Source organism: Scyliorhinus torazame, unplaced genomic scaffold, assembly GCF_047496885.1.
Source record: "Scyliorhinus torazame isolate Kashiwa2021f unplaced genomic scaffold, sScyTor2.1 scaffold_85, whole genome shotgun sequence".
Taxonomy (NCBI): domain Eukaryota; kingdom Metazoa; phylum Chordata; class Chondrichthyes; order Carcharhiniformes; family Scyliorhinidae; genus Scyliorhinus; species Scyliorhinus torazame.
In genome coordinates, this window is record NW_027307812.1 from 225,810 (window position 1) to 252,796 (window position 26,987).

A 26,987-nucleotide genomic window follows, 5' to 3' on the forward strand; every position below is an offset into this window, starting at 1 on the left:
AACTGACACTCACACACTGACAAACTGACACACTGACAAACTGACACTCACACACCGACAAACTGACACTCACACACTGACACACACTCACACACTGACAAACTGACACTCACACACTGACAAACTGACACACACACTGACAAATTGACACACTCACACTTACAAACTGACACACACACACTGACAAACTGACACTCACACACTGTCAAACTGACACTCACACACTGACAAACTGACACTCACACAATGACAAACTGACACTCACACACTGACAAACTGACAAACACACACTGACAAACTGACACTCAAACACTGACAAACTGACACTCACATACTGACAAATTGACAAACACACACTGACAAACTGACACTCACACACTGACAAACTGACATACACGCTGACAAACTGACAAACACACACTGACAAACTGACACTCACACACTGACAAACTGACACTCACACACTGACACACACTCACACACTGACAAACTGACACTCACACACTGACAAACTGACACTCACACACTGACAAACTGACACTCACATACTGACATACTCACACACTGACAAACTGACACTCACACACTGACAAACTGACACTCACACACTGACACACTCACACACTGACAAACTGACACTCACACACTGACAAACTGACAAACACACGCTGACAAACTGACACTCACACACTGACAAACTGACAAACACACACTGACAAACTGACACTCACACACTGACAAACTGACACTCACACACTGACAAACTGACACTCACACACTGACACACACTCACACTGACAAACTGACACTCACACACTGACAAACTGACACTCACACACTCACACACTGACAAACTGACACTCACACACTGACAAACTGACACACTCACACTGACAAACTGACACACACACTGACAAACTGACACTCACACACTGACAAACTGACACTCACACACTGACACACACTCACACACTGACAAACTGACACACTCACACTGACAAACTGACACACACACTGACAAACTGACTCTCACACACTGACAAACTGACACTCACACACAGACAAACTGACACTCACACACTGACAAACTGACAAACACAAACTGACACACACACTGACAAACTGTCACTCACACACTGACAAACTGACACACACACACTGACAACCTGACACTCACACACTGACAACCTGACACTCACACACTGACAAACTGACACTCACACACTGACAAACTGACAAACACAAACTGACAAACACACACTGACAAACTGACACTCATACACTGACAAACTGACACTCACACACTGACAAACTGACAAACACACGCTGACAAACTGACACTCACACACTGACAAACTGACACACACACACTGACAAACTGACACTCACGCACTGACAAACTGACACTCATTCACTGACAAACTGACACACACTGACAAACTTACAAACGCACACTGACAAACTGACAAACACACCCTGACACACACTCACACACTCACACACTCACACACTGACAAACTGACACTCACACACTGACAAACTGACAAACACACACTGACAAACTGACACTCACACACTGACAAACTGACACACACACTGACAAACTGACACTCACACACTGACGAACTGAAACTCACACACTGACAAACCGACACACACGCTGACAAACTGACACTCACACACACTGACAAACTGACACTCACACACTGACACACACTCACACACTGACAAACTGACACTCACTCACTGACGAACTGACACTCACACACTGACAAACTGACACTCACACACTGTCAACCTGACACTCTCACACTGACAAACTGACACTCAAACACTGACGAACTGAAACTCACATACTGACATACTCACACACTGACAAACTGACACTCACACACTGACAAACTGACACTCACACACTGACACACTCACACACTGACAAACTGACACTCACACACTGACAAACTGACAAACCCACGCTGACAAACTGACACTCACACACTGACAAACTGACAAACACACACTGACAAACTGACACTCACACACTGACAAACTGACACTCACACACTGACAAACTGACACTCACACACTGACAAACTGACACTCACACACTGACACACACTCACACTGACAAACTGACACTCACACACTGACAAACTGACACTCACACACTCACACACTGACAAAATGACACTCACACACTGACAAACTGACACTCACACACTGACAAACTGACACTCAGACACTGACAAACTGACACTCACACACTGACAAACTGACAAACACACACTGACAAACTGACACACACACTGACAAACTGACACACACACTGACAAACTGACACTCACACACTGACAAACTGACACTCACACACTGACACACACTCACACACTGACAAACTGACACTCACACACTGACAAACTGACACTCACACACTGACAAACTGACACACTCACACTGACAAACTGACACACACACTGACAAACTGACTCTCACACACTGACAAACTGACACTCACACACAGACAAACTGACACACTCACACACTGACAAACTGACACTCACACACTGACAAACTGACAAACACAAACTGACACACACACTGACAAACTGACACTCACACACTGACAAACTGACACACACACACTGACAACCTGACACTCACACACTGACAACCTGACACTCACACACTGACAAACTGACACTCACACACTGACAAACTGACAAACACAAACTGACAAACACACACTGACAAACTGACACTCATACACTGACAAACTGACACTCACACACTGACAAACTGACAAACACACGCTGACAAACTGACACTCACACACTGACAAACTGACACACACACACTGACAAACTGACACTCACGCACTGCCAAACTGACACTCATTCACTGACAAACTGACACACACTGACAAACTTACAAACGCACACTGACAAACTGACAAACACACCCTGACACACACTCACACACTCACACACTGACAAACTGACACTCACACACTGACAAACTGACAAACACACACTGACAAACTGACACTCACACACTGACAAACTGACACACACACTGACAAACTGACACTCACACACTGACGAACTGACACTCACACACTGACAAACCGACACACACGCTGACAAACTGACACTCACACACACTGACAAACTGACACTCACACACTGACACACACTCACACACTGACAAACTGACACTCACTCACTGACGAACTGACACTCACACACTGACACACACTGACAAACTGACACTCACTCACTGACGAACTGACACTCACACACTGTCAACCTGACACTCTCACACTGACAAACTGACACTCAAACACTGACGAACTGAAACAAACACACTGACACTCACACTGACAAACTGACACTCACACACTGACACTCACACACTGACAAACTGACACTCACACACTCACACACTGACAAACTGACACTCACACACTGACAAACTGACACTCACACACTGACAAACTGACAAACACACACTGACAAACTGACACACTCACACTGACAAACTGACACACACACTGACAAACTGACACTCACACACTGACAAACTGACCCTCACACACTGACACACACTCACACACTGACAAACTGACACTCACACACTGACAAACTGACACTCACACACTGACAAACTGACACACTCACACTGACAAACTGACACATACACTGACAAACTGACTCTCACACACTGACAAACTGACACTCACACACTGACAAACTGACACACACACACACTGACAAACTGACACTCACACACTGACAAACTGACAAACACAAACTGACACACACACTGACAAACTGACACTCACACACTGACAAACTGACACACACACACTGACAACCTGACACTCACACACTGACAAACTGACACTCACACACTGACAAACTGACAAACACAAACTGACAAACACAAACTGACAAACTGACACTCATACACTGACAAACTGACACCCACACACTGACAAACTGACACTCACACACTGACAAACTGACACTCATTCACTGACAAACTGACACACACTGACAAACTGACAAACACACACTGACAAACTGACAAACACACCCTGACACTTATTCACACACTCACACACTCACACACTGACAAACTGACACTCACACACTGACAAACTGACAAACACACACTGACAAACTGACACTCACAAACTGACAAACTGACAAACACACACTGACACACACTCACACACTGACAAACTGACACTCACACACTGACACACACTCACACACTGACAAACTGACACTCACACACTGACACACACTCACACACTGGCAAACTGACAAACACACACTGACAAACTGACAAACACACACTGAACCACACACACACGCAGACAAACTGACACGCACTGACAAACTGAAACACACACACACTGACAAACTGAGACACACACACTCACACACACACACTGACAAACTGACACTCACACACTGACAAACTGACACTCACACACTGACACACTCACAAATTGACAAACTGACACTCAGACACTGACAAACTGACACTTACACACTGACAAACTGACACTCACACACTGACACACTCACACACTGACAAACTGACACTCACACACTGACAAACTGACACTCACACCCTGACAAACTGACACACACAGTGACAAACTGACACTCGCACACTGACAAACTGACACTCACACACTGACAATCTGACACTCACACACTGACGCACACAGTGACAACAAACTGACACTCACACACTGACAAACTGACACTCACACACTGACAAACTGACACTCACACACTGGCAAACTGACACTCACACACTGGCAAACTGACACACACACTGACACACACTCACACACTGACAAACACACACTGCCACACTGACAAACACACACTGACACCCTCACACACTGATACACACTCACACACTGACAAACTGACACTCACACACTGACAAACTGACACACTCACACTGACAAACTGACACACACACACTGACAAACTGACACACACACTGACAATCTGACACGCACACACTGACATACTGACACACACACTGACAAACTGGCTCTCACACACTGACAAACTGACCCTCACACACTGATACACACTCACACACTGACAAACTGACACACTCACACTGACAAACTGACACACTCACACACTGACAAACTGACACTCACACACTGACAATCTTACACTCACACACTGACAAACCGACACACACTGACAAACTGACAAACACAAAATGACACTCTCACACTGACAAACTGACACTCACACACTGACACTCACACACTGACAAACTGACAAACTGACACTCACACACTGACAAACTGACAAACACACACTGACAAACTGACACTCACACACTGACACACACTCACACACTGACACACACTCACACACTGACAAACTGACACTCACACTGACAAACTGACAAACTGACACTCACATACTGACAAACTGACACACACACACACTGACAAACTGACACACACACACTGACAAACTGACAAACACACACTGACAAACTGACACTCACACACTGGCACACACTGACAAACTGACACTCACACACTGACAAACTGCAAACACACACTGACAAACTGACACTCACACACTGACAAACTGACACTCACACACTGACAAACTGACACTCACACACTGTCAACCTGACACTCTCACACTGACATACTGACACTCAAACACTGACGAACTGAAACAAACACACAAACACTCACACTGACAAACTGACACTCACACACTGACACTCACACACTGACAAACTGACACTCACACACTCACACACTGACAAACTGACACTCACACACTGACAAACTGACACTCACACACTGACAAACTGACAAACACACACTGACAAACTGACACACTCACACTGACAAACTGACACACACACTGACAAACTGACACTCACACACTGACAAACTGACACTCACACACTGACACACCCTCACACACTGACAAACTGACACTCACACACTGACAAACTGACACTCACACACTGACAAACTGACACACTCACACTGACAAACTGACACACACACTGACAAACTGACTCTCACACACTGACAAACTGACACTCACACACTGACAAACTGACACACTCACACACTGACAAACTGACACTCACACACTGACAAACTGACAAACACAAACTGACACACACACTGACAAACTGACACTCACACACTGACAAACTGACACACACACACTGACAACCTGACACTCACACACTGACAAACTGACACTCACACACTGACAAACTGACAAACACAAACTGACAAACACACACTGACAAACCGACACTCACACACTGACAAACTGACACTCACACACTGACAAACTGACACTCATTCACTGACAAACTGACACACACTGACAAACTGACAAACGCACACTGACAAACTGACAAACACACCCTGACACTTACTCACACACTCACACACTCACACACTGACAAACTGACACTCACACACTGACAAACTGACAAACACACACTGACAAACTGACACTCACAAACTGACAAACTGACAAACACACACTGACACACACTCACACACTGACAAACTGACACTCACACACTGACACACACTCACACACTGACAAACTGACACACACACTGACACACACTCACACACTGGCAAACTGACAAACACACACTGACAAACTGACAAACACACACTGACAAACAGACAAACGCACACAGACAAACTGACAGTCACACACTGAACCACACACACACGCAGACAAACTGACACGCACTGACAAACTGAAACACACACACACTGACAAACTGAGACACACACACTCACACACACACACTGACAAACTGACACTCACACACTGACAAACTGACACTCACACACTGACACACTCACAAATTGACAAACTGACACTCAGACACTGACAAACTGACACTTACACACTGACAAACTGACACTCACACACTGACACACTCACACACTGACAAACTGACACTCACACACTGACACTCACACCCTGACAAACTGACACACACAGTGACAAACTGACACTCGCACACTGACAAACTGACACTCACACACTGACAAACTGACACTCACACACTGACAATCTGACACTCACACACTGACACACACAGTGACAACAAACTGACACTCACACACTGACAAACTGACACTCACACACTGACAAACTGACACTCACACACTGGCAAACTGACACTCACACACTGGCAAACTGACACACACACTGACACACACTCACAAACTGACAAACTGACAAACACACACTGCCACACTGACAAACACACACTGACACACTCACACACTGATACACACTCACACACTGACAAACTGACACTCACACACTGACAAACTGACACACTCACACTGACAAACTGACACACACACACTGACAAACTGACACACACACTGACAATCTGACACGCACACACTGACATACTGACACACACACTGACAAACTGGCTCTCACACACTGACAAACTGACACACTCACACTGACAAACTGACACACACACACTGACAAACCGACACACACACTGACAAACTGACACACACTGACAAACTGACAAACACAAAATGACACTCTCACACTGACAAACTGACACTCACACACTGACACTCACACACTGACAAACTGACAAACTGACACTCACACACTGATAAACTGACAAACACACACTGACAAACTGACACTCACACACTGACACACACTCACACACTGACACACACTCACACACTGACAAACTGACACTCACACTGACAAACTGACAAACTGACACTCACATACTGACAAACTGACACACACACACACTGACAAACTGACACACACACACTGACAAACTGACAAACACACACTGACAAACTGACACTCACACACTGGCACACACTGACAAACTGACACTCACACACTGACAAACTGCAAACACACACTGACAAACTGACACTCACACACTGACAAACTGACACTCACACACTGACAAACTGACACTCACACACTGACAACCTGACACACTCACACTGACAAACTGACACTCACACACTGACAAACTGACACTCACACACTGAAAAACTGACACTCACACACTGACAAACTGTCACTCACACACTGACAAACTGACAAACACACACTGACAAACTGACTCTCACACACTGACAAACTGACACTCACACACTGACAAACTGACACTCACACACTGACAAACTGACACTCACACACTGACACACACTGACAAACTGACACTCACACACTGACAAACTGTCACACACACTGACACACACTCACACACTGACAAACTGACACTCACACATTGACAAATTGACACACTCACACTGACAAACTGACACTCACACACTGACAAACTGACACTCACACACTGACAAACTGACACTCACATACTGACAAATTGAAAATTGACAAACACACACTGACAAACTGATACTCACACACTGACAAACTGACATACAGGCTGACAAACTGACAAACACACACTGACAAACTGACACTCACACACTGACAAACTGACACTCACACACTGACACACACACTGACAAACAGACACTGACACACTGACAAACTGACACTCACACACTGACACTCACACACTGACAAACTGACACTCACACACTGATGAACTGACACTCACACACTGACAAACTGACACTCACACACTGACAAACTGACACTCACACACTGACACACTCACACACTGACAAACTGACACTCACACACTGACACACTGCAAACACACACTGACAAACTGACACTCACACACTGACAAACTGACACTCACACACTGACAAACTGACACTCACACAGACAACCTGACACACTCACACTGACAAACTGACACTCACACACTGACAAACTGACACTCACACACTGAAAAACTGACACTCACACACTGACAAACTGTCACTCACACACTGACAAACTGACAAACACACACTGACAAACTGACTCTCGCACACTGACAAACTGACAGTCACACACTGACAAACTGACACTCACACACTGACACACACTCACACACTGACAAACTGACACTCACACACTGACAAACTGACACACACACACTGACAAACTGACACACACACTGACACACACTCACACACTGACAAACTGACAAACACACACTGACACAGTAACAAACTGACACTCACACACTGACACTGACACACTGACAAACTGACACTCACACACTGACGAACTGACACTCACACACTGACAAACTGACACTCAAACACTGACAGACTCACACACTGACAAACTGACACTCACACACTGACACACTCACACACTGACAAACTGACAAACACACACTGACAAACTGACACGCACACTGACAAACTGACACTCACACACTGACAAACTGACAAACTGACACTCACCCACTGACAAACTGACACATTCACACTGACAAACACACTCACACACTGACAAATTGACACACTCACACTGGCAAACTGACACTCACACACTGACAAACTGACACTCACACACTGACAAACTGACACTCACACACTGACAAACTGACACATTCACACTGACAAACACACTCACACACTGACAAATTGACACACTCACACTGACAAACTGACACTCACACACTGACAAACTGACACTCACACACTGACAAACTGACACTCACACACTGACAAACTGACAAACACACACTGACAAACTGACAATCACACACTGACAAACTGACAAACACACACTGAGAACCTGACACACTCACACTGACAAACTGACACTCACACACTGACAAACTGACACTCACACACTGACAAACTGACAAACACACACTGACAAACTGACACTCACACACTGACAAACTGACAAACACACACTGACACACACTCACACACTGACAAACTGACACTCACACACTGACACACACTCACACACTGACAAACTGACACTCACACACTGACACACACTCACACACTGACAAACTGACAAACACACACTGACAAACTGACAAACGCACACAGACAAACTGACAGTCACACACTGAACCACACACACACGCAGACAAACTGACACGCACTGACAAACTGAAACACACACACACTGACAAACTGAGACACACACACTCACACACACACACTGACAAACTGACACTCACACACTGACAAACTGACCCTCACACACTGACAAACTGACACTTACACACTGAAAAACTGACACTCACACACTGACACACTCACAAATTGACAAACTGACACTTACACACTGACAAACTGACACTTACACACTGACAAACTGACACTCGCACACTGACAAACTGACACTCACACACTGACAAACTGACACTCACACACTGACAATCTGATACTCACACACTGACACACACAGTGACAACAAACTGACACTCACACACTGACAAACTGACACTCACACACTGACAAACTGACACTCACACACTGGCAAACTGACACTCACACACTGGCAAACTGACACTCACACACTGACAAACTGACACTCACACACTGACAAACTGACACACACACTGACACACTGACAAACTGACAAAGACACACTGACAAACTGACACACACACTGACAAACTGGCTCTCACACACTGACAATCTTACACTCACACACTGACAAACTGACACACACACTGACAAACTGACACACACTGACAAACTGACAAACACAAACTGACACTCTCACACTGACAAACTGACACTCACACACTGACACTCACACACTGACACACACTCACACACTGACAAACTGACACTCACACACTGACAAACTGCAAACACACACTGACAAACTGACACTCACACACTGACAAACTGACACTCACACACTGACAAACTGACACTCACACAGACAACCTGACACACTCACACTGACAAACTGACACTCACACACTGACAAACTGACACTCGCACACTGAAAAACTGACACTCACACACTGACAAACTGTCACTCACACACTGACAAACTGACAAACACACACTGACAAACTGACTCTCACACACTGACAAACTGACTGTCACACACTGACAAACTGACACTCACACACTGACACACACTCACACACTGACAAACTGACACTCACACACTGACAAACTGACACACACACTGACACACACTCACACACTGACAAACTGACAAACACACACTGACACACTAACAAACTGACACTCACACACTGACACTCACACACTGACAAACTGACACTCACACACTGACGAACTGACACTCACACACTGACAAACTGACACTCAAGCACTGACAGACTCACACACTGACAAACTGACACTCACACACTGACACACTCACACACTGACAAACTGACAAACACACACTGACAAACTGACACGCACACTGACAAACTGACACTCACACACTGACAAACTGACAAACTGACACTCACCCACTGACAAACTGACACATTCACACTGACAAACACACTCACACACTGACAAATTGACACACTCACACTGGGAAACTGACACTCACACACTGACAAACTGACACTCACACACTGACAAACTGACACTCACACACTGACAAACTGACAAACACACACAGACAAACTGACAATCACACACTGACAAACTGACAAACACACACTGACAACCTGACACTCACACACTGACAAACTGACAAACACACACTGACAAACTGACACTCACACACTGACAAACTGACAAACACACACTGACACACACTCACACACTGACAAACTGACACTCACACACTGACACACACTCACACACTGACAAACTGACACTCACACACTGACACACACTCACACACTGACAAACTGACAAACACACACTGACAAACTGACAAACACACACTGACAAACTGACAAACGCACACAGACAAACTGACAGTCACACACTGAACCACACACACACGCTGACAAACTGACACGCACTGACAAACTGAAACACACACACACTGACAAACTGAGACACACACACTCACACACACACACTGACAAACTGACACTCACACACTGACAAACTGACACTTACACACTGACAAACTGACACTCGCACACTGACAAACTGACACTCACACACTGACAAACTGACACTCACACACTGACACACACAGTGAGAACAAACTGACACTCACACACTGACAAACTGACACTCACACACTGACAAACTGACACTCACACACTGGCAAACTGACACTCACACACTGACAAACTGACACTCACAAACAGACAAACTGACACACACACTGACACACACTGACACACTGACAAACTGACAAACACACACTGACACACTCACACGCTGATACACACTCACACACTGACAAACTGACACTCACACACTGACAAACTGACACACTCACACTGACAAACTGACACACTCACACACTGACAAACTGACACTCACACACTGACAATCTGACACGCACACACTGACAAACTGACACACACACTGACAAACTGGCTCTCACACACTGACAAACTGACCCTCACACACTGATACACACTCACACACTGACAAACTGACACACTCACACTGACAAACTGACACTCACACACTGACAATCTTACACTCACACACTGACAAACTGACACACACACTGACAAACTGACACACACTGACAAACTGACAAACACAAACTGACACTCTCACACTGACAAACTGACACACACACTGACACTCACACACTGACAAACTGACACTCACACATTGACAAACTGACAAACTGACACTCACACACTGATAAACTGACAAACACACACTGACAAACTGACACTCACACACTGACACACACTCACACACTGACACACACACTCACACACTGACAAACTGACACTCACACTGACAAACTGACACTCACATACTGACAAACTGACACACACACACACTGACAAACTGACACACACACACTGACAAACTGCAAACACACACTGACAAACTGACACTCACACACTGACAAACTGACACTCACACACTGACAACCTGACACACTCACACTGACAAACTGACACTCACACACACTGACAAACTGAGACACACACACTCACACACACACACTGACAAACTGACACTCACACACTGACAAACTGACCCTCACACACTGACAAACTGACACTTACACACTGAAAAACTGACACTCACACACTGACACACTCACAAATTGACAAACTGACACTTACACACTGACAAACTGACACTTACACACTGACAAACTGACACTCGCACACTGACAAACTGACACTCACACACTGACAAACTGACACTCACACACTGACAATCTGACACACACACTGACACACACAGTGACAACAAACTGACACTCACACACTGACAAACTGACACTCACACACTGGCAAACTGACACTCACACACTGGCAAACTGACACTCACACACTGACAAACTGACACTCACAAACTGACAAACTGACACACACACTGACACACACTGACACACTGACAAACTGACAAACACACACTGACACACTCACACACTGATACACACTCACACACTGACAAACTGACACTCACACACTGACAAACTGACACACTCACACTGACAAACTGACACACTCACACACTGACAAACTGACACTCACACACTGACAATCTGACACGCACACACTGACAAACTGACACACACACTGACAAACTGGCTCTCACACACTGACAAACTGACCCTCACACACTGATACACACTCACACACTGACAAACTGACACACTCACACTGACAAACTGACACACTCACACACTGACAAACTGACACTCACACACTGACAATCTTACACTCACACACTGACAAACTGACACACACACTGACAAACTGACACACACTGACAAACTGACACACACTGACAAACTGACAAACACAAACTGACACTCTCACACTGACAAACTGACACTCACACACTGACACTCACACACTGACAAACTGACACTCACACATTGACAAACTGACACTCACACACTGATAAACTGACAAACACACACTGACAAACTGACACTCACACACTGACACACACTCACACACTGACACACACTCACACACTGACAAACTGACACTCACACTGACAAACTGACACTCACATACTGACAAACTGACACACACACACTGACAAACTGACACACACACACTGACAAACTGACACTCACACACTGACACACACTGACACTCACACACTGACAAACTGCAAACACACACTGACAAACTGACACTCACACACTGACAAACTGACACTCAAACACTGACAAACTGACACTCACACACTGACAAATTGACACACTCACACTGACAAACTGACACTCACACACTGCCAAACTGACACTCACACACTGACAAACTGACACTCACATACTGACAAATTGAAAATTGACAAACACACACTGACAAACTGATACTCACACACTGACAAACTGACATACAGGCTGACAAACTGACAAACACTGACAAACTGACACTGACACACTGACAAACTGACACTCACACACTGACACACTGACAAACTGACACTCACACACTGACACTCACACACTGACAAACTGACACTCACACACTGACACACTCACACACTGACAAACTGACACTCAAACACTGACACACTCACACAAGGGCAAACTGACAAACACACACTGACAAACTGACACGCACACTGACAAACTGACACTCACACACTGACAAACTGACTCTCACACACTGACAAACTGACACTCACACACTGACAAACTGACACTCACACACTGACAAACTGACACTCACACACTGACACACACTCACACACTGACAAACTGACACTCACACACTGACAAACTGACACACACACTGACACACACTCACACACTGACAAACACACACTGAGAAACTGACACTCACACACTCACACACTAACAAACTGACAAACACACACTGACAAACTGACACTCACACACTGACAAACTGACACTCACACACTGACAAACTGACTCTCACACACTGACAAACTGACTCTCACACACTGACAAACTGACACTCACACACTGACAAACTGACACTCACACACTGACACATACTCACACACTGACAAACTGACACTCACACACTGACAAACTGACACACACACTGACACACACTCACACACTGACAAACTGACACTCACACACTGACAAACTGACACTCACACACTGACAAATTGACACACTCACACTGACAAACTGACACTCACACACTGACAAACTGACACTCACACACTGACAAACTGACACTCAGACACTGACAAACTGACACTCACACAGTGACAAACTGACAAACACACACTGACAAACTGACACTCACACACTGACAAACTGACACTCACATACTGACAAATTGAAAATTGACAAACACACACTGACAAACTGATACTCACACACTGACAAACTGACATACACGCTGACAAACTGACAAACGCACACTGACAAACTGACACTCACACACTGACAAACTGACACTCACACACTGACACCCACTCACACACTGACAAACAGACACTGACACACTGAGAAACAGACACTGACACACTGACAAACTGACACTCACACACTGACACACACACACTGACAAACTGACACTCACACACTGACGAACTGACACTCACACACTGACAAACTGACACTCACACACTGACAAACTGACACTCACACACTGACACACTCACACACTCACACACTGACAAACTGACACTCACACACTGACACACTCACACACTGACAAACTGACAAACACACACTGACAAACTGACACGCACACTGCCAAACTGACACTCACACACTGACAAACTGACACTCACACACTGACAAACTGACACTCACAAACTGACAAACACACACTGACAAACTGACACTCACACACTGACACACACACACACTGACAAACTGACACTCACACACTGACAAACTGTAAACACACACTGACAAACTGACACTCACACACTGACAAACTGACACTCACACACTGACAAACTGACACTCACACAGACAACCTGACACACTCACACTGACAAACTGACAGTCACACACTGACAAACTGACACTCACACACTGAAAACTGACACTCACACACTGACGAACTGTCACTGACACACTGACAAACTGACAAACACACACTGACAAACTGACTCTCACACACTGACAAACTGACACTCACACACTAACAAACTGACACTCACACACTGACACACACTCACACACTGACAAACTGACACTCACACACTGACAAACTGACACACACTCACACACTGACAAACTGACACTCACACACTGACAAACTGACACTCACACACTGACAAACTGACACTCACACACTGACAAACTGACAAACACACACTGACAAACTGACAATCACACACTGACAAACTGACACTCACACACTGACAAACTGACACTCACACACTGAAAAACTGACACTCACACACTGACAAACTGTCACTCACACACTGACAAACTGACAAACACACACTGACAAACTGACTCTCACACACTGACAAACTGACTCTCACACACTGACAAACTGACACTCACACACTGACAAACTGACACTCACACACTGACAAACTGACACTCACATACTGACAAACTGACACACACACACACTGACAAACTGACACACACACACTGACAAACTGACAAACACACACTGACAAACTGAAACTCACACACTGACACACACTGACACTCACACACTGACAAACTGACACTCACACACTGACAAACTGACACTCACACACTGACAAACTGACACTCACACACTGACAAACTGACACTCACACACTGACAAACTGACACTCGCACACTGACAAACTGTCACTCACACACTGACAAACTGACAAACACACACTGACAAACTGACTCTCACACACTGACAAACTGACACTCACACACTGACAAATTGACACACTCACACTGACAAACTGACACTCACACACTGCCAAACTGACACTCACACACTGACAAACTGACACTCACATACTGACAAATTGAAAATTGACAAACACAGACTGACAAACTGATACTCACACACTGACAAACTGACATACAGGCTGACAAACTGACAAACACACACTGACAAACTGACACTCACACACTGACAAACTGACACTCACACACTGACACACACACTGACAAACAGACACTGACACACTGACAAACTGACACTCACACACTGACACTCACACACTGACAAACTGACACTCACACACTGATGAACTGACACTCACACACTGACAAACTGACACTCACACACTGAAAACTGACACTCACACACTGACACACTGACAAACTGACACTCACACACTGACACACTCACACACTGACAAACTGACAAACACACACTGACAAACTGACACGCACACTGACAAACTGACACTCACACACTGACAAACTGACACTCACACAGACAACCTGACACACTCACACTGACAAACTGACAGTCACACACTGAAAACTGACACTCACACACTGACGAACTGTCACTGACACACTGACAAACTGACAAACACACACTGACAAACTGACTCTCACACACTGACAAACTGACACTCACACACTGACAAACTGACACTCACACACTGACACACACTCACACACTGACAAACTGACACTCACACACTGACAAACTGACACACACTCACACACTGACAAACTGACACTCACACACTGACAAACTGACACTCACACACTGACAAACTGACAAACACACACTGACAAACTGACAATCACACACTGACAACCTGACACACTCACACTGACAAACTGACACTCACACACTGACAAACTGACACTCACACACTGAAAAACTGACACTCACACACTGACAAACTGTCACTCACACACTGACAAACTGACAAACACACACTGACAAACTGACTCTCACACACTGACAAACTGACTCTCACACACTGACAAACTGACACTCACACACTGACAAACTGACACTCACACACTGACAAACTGACACTCACATACTGACAAACTGACACACACACACACTGACAAACTGACACACGCACACTGACAAACTGACAAACACACACTGACAAACTGACACTCACACACTGACACACACTGACACTCACACACTGACAAACTGCAAACACACACTGACAAACTGACACTCACACACTGACAAACTGACACTCACACACTGACAAACTGACACTCACACACTGACAACCTGACACACTCACACTGACAAACTGACACTCACACACTGACAAACTGACACTCACACACTGACAAACTGTCACTCACACACTGACAAACTGACAAACACACACTGACAAACTGACTCTCACACACTGACAAACTGACACTCACACACTGACAAATTGACACACTCACACTGACAAACTGACACTCACACACTGCCAAACTGACACTCACACACTGACAAACTGACACTCACATACTGACAAATTGAAAATTGACAAACACAGACTGACAAACTGATACTCACACACTGACAAACTGACATACAGGCTGACAAACTGACAAACACACACTGACAAACTGACACTCACACACTGACAAACTGACACTCACACACTGACACACACACTGACAAACAGACACTGACACACTGACAAACTGACACTCACACACTGACACTCACACACTGACAAACTGACACTCACACACTGATGAACTGACACTCACACACTGACAAACTGACACTCACACACTGAAAACTGACACTCACACACTGACACACTCACACACTGACAAACTGACACTCACACACTGACACACTCACACACTGACAAACTGGCAAACACACACTGACAAACTGACACGCACACTGACAAACTGACACTCACAAACTGACAAACACACACTGACAAACTGACACTCACACACTGACCCACACTCACACACTGACAAACTGACACTCACACACTGACAAACTGCAAACACACACTGACAAACTGACACTCACACACTGACAAACTGACACTCACACAGACAACCTGACACACTCACACTGACAAACTGACACTCACACACTGACAAACTGACACTCACACACTGAAAAACTGACACTCACACACTGACAAACTGTCACTCACACACTGACAAACTGACAAACACACACTGACAAACTGACTCTCACACACTGACAAACTGACAGTCACACACTGACAAACTGACACTCACACACTGACACACACTCACACACAGACAAACTGACACTCACACACTGACAAACTGACACATACACTGACACACACTCACACACTGACAAACTGACAAACACACACTGACACACTGACAAACTGACACTCACACACTGACACTCACACACTGACAAACTGACACTCACACACTGACGAACTGACACTCACACACTGACCAACTGACACTCACACACTGACACACTCACACACTGACAATCTGACAAACACACACTGACAAACTGACACGCACACTGACAAACTGACACTCACACACTGACAAACTGACACTCACCCACTGACAAACTGACACACTCACACTGACAAACACACTCACACACTGACAAATTGACACACTCACACTGGCAAACTGACACTCACACACTGACAAACTGACACTCACACACTGACAAACTGACACTCACACACTGACTAACTGACAAACACACACTGACAAACTGACACTCACACACTGACAAACTGACACCCACACTGACAACCTGACACTCACACACTGACAAACTGACACTCACACTGACAACCTGACACACTCACGCTGACAAACTGACACACTCATACACTGACAAACTGACACTCACACTGACAAATTGACACACTCACACTGACAAACTGACACTCACACACTGACAAACTGACAAACACACACTGAGAAACTGACACTCACACACTCACACACTAACAAACTGACAAACACACACTGACAAACTGACAAACACACACTGACAAACTGACTCTCACACACTGACAAACTGACACTCACACACTGACAAACTGACACTCACACACTGACAAACTGACACTCACACACTGACACACACTCACACACTGACAAACTGACACTCACACACTGACAAACTGACACACACACTCACACACACTCACACACTGACAAACTGACACTCACACACTGACAAACTGACACTCACACACTGACAAATTGACACACTCACACTGACAAACTGACACTCACACACTGACAAACTGACACTCACACACTGACAAACTGACACTCACACACTGACAAACTGACAAACACACACTGACAAACTGACACTCACACACTGACAAACTGACACTCACATACTGACAAATTGAAAATTGACAAACACACACTGACAAACTGATACTCACACACTGACAAACTGACACTCACACACTGACAAACTGACAAACACACACTGACACACACTCACACACTGACACACACTCACACACTGACAAACTGACACTCACACACTGACAATCTGACACACACACACTGACAAACTGACATTCACACACTGACAAACTGACACAAACGCTGACAAACTGACACTCACACACACTGACAAACTGACAAACACACACTGACAAACTGACACTCACACACTGACAAACTGACAAACACACACTGACAAACTGACACTCACACACTGACAAACACACACTGACACACACTCACACACTGACAAACTGACACTCACACACTGACACACACTCACACACTGACAAACACACACTGACAAACTGACAAACACACACTGACAAACTGACACTCACACACTGACAAACTGACACTCACACACTTACAAACTGACAAACTGACACTCACACACTGACAAACTGACACACACACACTGACAAACACACACTGACAAACTGACACTCACACACTGACACACACTCACACACTGACAAACTGACACTCACACACTGACAAACTGCAAACACACACTGACAAACTGACACTCACTCACTGACAAACTGACACTCACACACTGACAAACTGACACTCACACACTGACAACCTGACACACTCACACTGACAAACTGACACTCACACAATGACAAACTGACACTCACACACTGAAAAACTGACACTCACACACTGACAAACTGACAAACACACACTGACAAACTGACTCTCACACACTGACAAACTGACACTCACACACTGACAAACTGACACTCACACACTGACACACACTCACACACTGACAAACTGACACTCACACACTGACAAACTGACACACACACTGACATTCACTCACACACTGACAAACTGACACTCACACACTGACAAACTGACACTCACACACTGACAAATTGACACACTCACACTGACAAACTGACACTCACACACTGACAAACTGACAAACACACACTGACAAACTGACACTCACACACTGACAAACTGACACTCACATACTGACAAATTGAAAATTGACAAACACACACTGACAAACTGATACTCACACACTGACAAACTGACATACACGCTGACAAACTGACAAACACACACTGACAAACTGACACTCACACACTGACAAACTGACACTCACACACTGACACACTCTCACACACTGACAAACAGACACTGACACACTGACAAACAGACACTGACACACTGACATAGAACATAGAACAATACAGCGCAGTACAGGCCCTTCGGCCCACGATGTTGCACCGAAACAAAAGCCATCCAACCTACACTATGCCATTGTCATCCATATGTTTATCCAATAAACTTTTAAATGCCCTCAATGTTGGCGAGTTCACTACTGTAGCAGGTAGGGCATTCCACGGCCTCACTACTCTTTGCGTAAAGAACCTACCTCTGACCTCTGTCCTATATCTATTACCCCTCAGTTTAAAGTTATGTCCCCTCGTGCCAGCCATATCCATCCGCGGGAGAAGGCTCTCACTGTCCACCCTATCCAACCCCCTGATCATTTTGTATGCCTCTATTAAGTCTCCTCTTAACCTTCTTCTCTCCAACGAAAACAACCTCAAGTCCATCAGCCTTTCCTCGTAAGATTTTCCCTCCATACCAGGCAACATCCTGGTAAATCTCCTCTGCACCCGCTCCAAAGCCTCCACGTCCTTCCTATAATGCGGTGACCAGAACTGTACGCAATACTCCAAATGCGGCCGGACCAGAGTTCTGTACAGCTGCAACATGACCTCCCGACTCCGGAACTCAATCCCTCTACCAATAAAGGCCAACACTCCATAGGCCTTCTTCACAACCCTATAAACCTGGGTGGCAACTTTCAGGGATCTATGTACATGGACACCTAGATCCCTCTGCTCATCCACACTTTCAAGAACTTTACCATTAGCCAAATATTCCGCATTCCTGTTATTCCTTCCAAAGTGAATCACCTCACACTTCTCTACATTAAACTCCATTTGCCACCTCTCGGCCCAGCTCTGCAGCTTATCTATATCCCTCTGTAATCTGCTACATCCTTCCACACTATCGACAACACCACCGACTTTAGTATCGTCTGCAAATTTACTCACCCACCCTTCTGCGCCTTCCTCTAGGTCATTGATAAAAATGACAAACAGCAACGGCCCCAGAACAGATCCTTGTGGTACTCCACTTGTGACTGTACTCCATTCTGAACATTTCCCATCAACCACCACCCTCTGTCTTCTTTCAGCTAGCCAATTTCTGATCCACATCTCTAAATCACTCTCAATCCCCAGCCTCCGTATTTTTTGCAATAGCCTACCGTGGGGAACCTTATCAAACGCTTTGCTGAAATCCATATACACCACATCAACTGCTCTACCCTCGTCTACCTGTTCAGTCACCTTCTCAAAGAACTCAATAAGGTTTGTGAGGCATGACCTACCCTTCACAAAGCCACGCTGACTATCCCTGATCATATTATTCCTATCTAGATGATTATAAATCTTGTCTCTTATAATCCCCTCCAAGACTTTACCCACTACAGACGTGAGGCTCACCGGCCTATAGTTGCCGGGGTTGTCTCTGCTCACCTTTTTGAACAAAGGGACCACATTTGCTGTCTTCCAGTCCTCTGGCACTATTCCTGTAGCCAATGATGACATAAAAATCAAAGCCAAAGGTCCAGCAATCTCTTCCCTGGCCTCCCATAGAATCCTAGGATAAATCCCATCAGGTCCCGGGGACTTATCTATTTTCAGCCTGTCCAGAATTGCCAACACCTCTTCCCTACGTACCTCAATGCCATCTATTCTATTAGCCTGGGGCTCAGCATTCTCATCCACAACATTATCTTTTTCCTGAGTGAATACTGACGAAAAATATTCATTTAGTATCTCGCCTATCTCTTCAGACTCCACACACAATTTCCCATCCCTGTCCTTGACTGGTCTTACTCTTTCCCTAGTCATTCGCTTATTCCTGACATACCTATAGAAAGCTTTTGGGTTTTCCTTGATCCTTCCTGCCAAATACTTCTCATGTCCCCTCCTTGCTCGTCTTAGCTCTCTCTTTAGATCCTTCCTCGCTACCTTGTAACTATCCATCGCCCCAACCGAAACTTCACACTTCATCTTCACATAGGCCTCCTTCTTCCTCTTAACAAGAGATTCCACTTCCTTGGTAAACCACGGTTCCCTCGCTCGACGCCTTCCTCCCTGTCTGACCGGTACATACTTATCAAGAACACGCAGTAGCTGATCCTTGAACAAGCCCCACTTATCCAGTGTGCCCAACACTTGCAGCCTACTTCTCCACCTTATCGCCCCCAAGTCACGTCTAATGGCATCATAATTGCCCTTCCCCCAGCTATAACTCTTGCCCTGCGGTGTATACTTATCCCTTTCCATCATTAACGTAAACGTCACCGAATTGTGGTCACTGTCCCCAAAGTGCTCTCCTACCTCCAAATCCAACACCTGGCCTGGTTCATTACCCAAAACCAAATCCAACGTGGCCTCGCCTCTTGTTGGCCTGTCAACATATTGTTTCAGGAAACCCTCCTGCACACACTGTACAAAAAACGACCCATCTATTGTACTCGAACTATATCTTTTCCAGTCAATATTTGGAAAGTTAAAGTCTCCCATAATAACTACCCTGTTACTTTCGCTCATATCCAGAATCATCTTCGCCATCCTTTCCTCTACATCCCTAGAACTATTAGGAGGCCTATAAAAAACTCCCAACAGGGTGACCTCTCCTTTCCTGTTTCTAACTTCAGCCCATACTACCTCGGAAGAAGAGTCCCCATCTAGCATCCTCTCCGCCACCGTAATACTGCTCTTGACTAGCAGCGCCACACCTCCCCCTCTTTTGCCTCCTTCTCTGAGCTTACTAAAACACCTAAACCCCGGAACCTGCAACATCCATTCCTGTCCCTGCTCTATCCATGTCTCCGAAATGGCCATAACATCGAAGTCCCAGGTACCAACCCACGCTGCCAGTTCCCCTACCTTGTTTCGTATACTCCTGGCATTGAAGTAGACACACTTCAAACCACCTACCTGAACACTGGCCCCCTCCTGCGACGTCAAATCTGTGCTCCTGACCTCTATACTCTCATTCTCCCTTACCCTAAAACTACAATCCAGGTTCCCATGCCCCTGCTGCATTAGTTTAAACACCCCCAAAGAGCACTAACAAATCTCCCCCCCCAGGATATTTGTGCCCCTCAGGTTCAGATGTAGACCATCCTGTCTGTAGAGGTCCCACCTTCCCCAGAAAGAGCCCCAGTTATCCAAAAATCTGAATCCCTCCCGCCTGCACCATCCCTGTAGCCACGTGTTTAAATGCTCTCTCTCCTTATTCCTCATCTCACTATCACGTGGCACGGGCAACAACCCAGAGATAACAACTCTGTTTGTTCTAGTTCTGAGCTTCCATCCTAGCTCCCTGAAAGCCTGCCTGACATCCTTGTCCCCTTTCCTACCTATGTCGTTGGTGCCAATGTGGACCACGACTTGGGGCTGCTCCCCCTCCCCCCTAAGGACCCGGAAAACACGATCCGAGACATCACGTACCCTTGCACCTGGGAGGCAACATACCAAACGTGAGTCTCTCACGCTCCCACAAAATCTCCTATCTGTGCCCCTGACTATAGAGTCCCCAATTACTAATGCTCTGCTCCTCTCCCCACTTCCCTTCTGAGCAACAGGGACAGACTCCGTGCCAGAGGCCCGTACCCCATGGCTTACCCCTGGTAAGTCGTCCCCCCCACAAGTATCCAAAGCGGTATACTTGTTTCTCAGGGGTACGACCGCAGGGGATCCCTGCACTGACTGTTTTTTCCCAGTCCCTCTTACAGTTACCCACCTATCTCCAATCTTTGGTGTAACTAATTCCCTGAAGCTGCTATCTATGACCCCTTCTGCCTCCCGAATGATCCGAAGTTCTTCCAACTCCAGCTCCAGTTCCCTAACTCGGTCTTGGAGGAGCTGGAGATGGCAGCACTTCCTGCAGGTAAAATCAGCAGGGACACTAACTGCATCCCTCACCTCAAACATCCTGCAGGAGGAACATTGCACTCCCTTCCCTGCCATTCCTCTAACTTTCTACCAAGATCTGGCTAAAAAATAATAATAATATAATAAAATATGGTACTTACCTCAGAACAATGGGTTTTATTATTAGGTTAGAGGAGGAGGGCGGGTGGGAGACACTACACGTGTAGTGTCTCGGGTTTCCTCTCCACCAGAATTTATTGGGGAGGGTCTTCCCAGACGTCCGCGGGTCGACTTCCTGTTCCCGCCTAAAACACTAATTTAAAATAAAATAAAAAGAAAAGAAAAATTCTCAGCTCCTGCTGAAATTGACTAACCAGCCAGCTGTTCTCACGCCGCCGAAATCGACTGGCCTGCCCCTGCAAAGACAAGTGCTTTTAAAGGTTGACTTACCTCCCAGCAACCTCCTTCCGCAATGCTCCCGCTGAAACTGACTCACCACTCACCAGCTGTTCTCACGCCGCCGAAATCGACTGGCCTGCCCCTGCAAAGACAAGTGCTTTTAAAGGTTGACTTACCTCCCAGCAACCTCCTTCCGCAATGCTCCCGCTGAAACTGACTCACCACTCACCAGCTGTTCTCACGCCGCCGAAATCGACTGGCCTGCCCCTGCAAAGACAAGTGCTTTTAAAGGTTGACTTACCTCCCAGCAACCTCCTTCCGCAATGCTCCCGCTGAAACTGACTCACCACTCACCAGCTGTTCTCACGCCGCCGAAATTGACTGACAAACTGACACTCACACACTGACACTCACACACTGACAAACTGACACTCACACACTGACACACTCACACACTGACAAACTGACACTCACACACTGACAAACACACACTGACAAACTGACACTCACACACTGACAAACTGACAAACACACACTGACAAACTGACACTCACACACTGACAAACTGACACTCACACACTGACAAACTGACACTCACACACTGACACACACTCACACACTGACAAACTGACACTCACACACTGACAAACCGACACTCACACACTGACACACTCACACACTGACAAACTGACACTCACACACTGACAAACTGACACTCACACACTGACAAACTGACACTCACCCACTGACAAACTGACACACTCACACTGACAAACACACTCACACACTGACAAATTGACACACTCACACTGGCAAACTGACACTCACACACTGACAAACTGACACTCACACACTGACAAACTGACACTCACACACTGACAAACGGACAAACACACACTGACAAACTGACACTCACACACTGACAAACTGACACCCACACTGACAACCTGACACTCACACACTGACAAACTGACACTCACACTGACAACCTGACACACTCACGCTGACAAACTGACACACTCATACACTGACAAACTGACACTCACACTGACAAATTGACACACTCACACTGACAAACTGACACTCACACACTGACAAACTGACAAACACACACTGAGAAACTGACACTCACACACTCACACACTAACAAACTGACAAACACACACTGACAAACTGACACTGACACACTGACAAA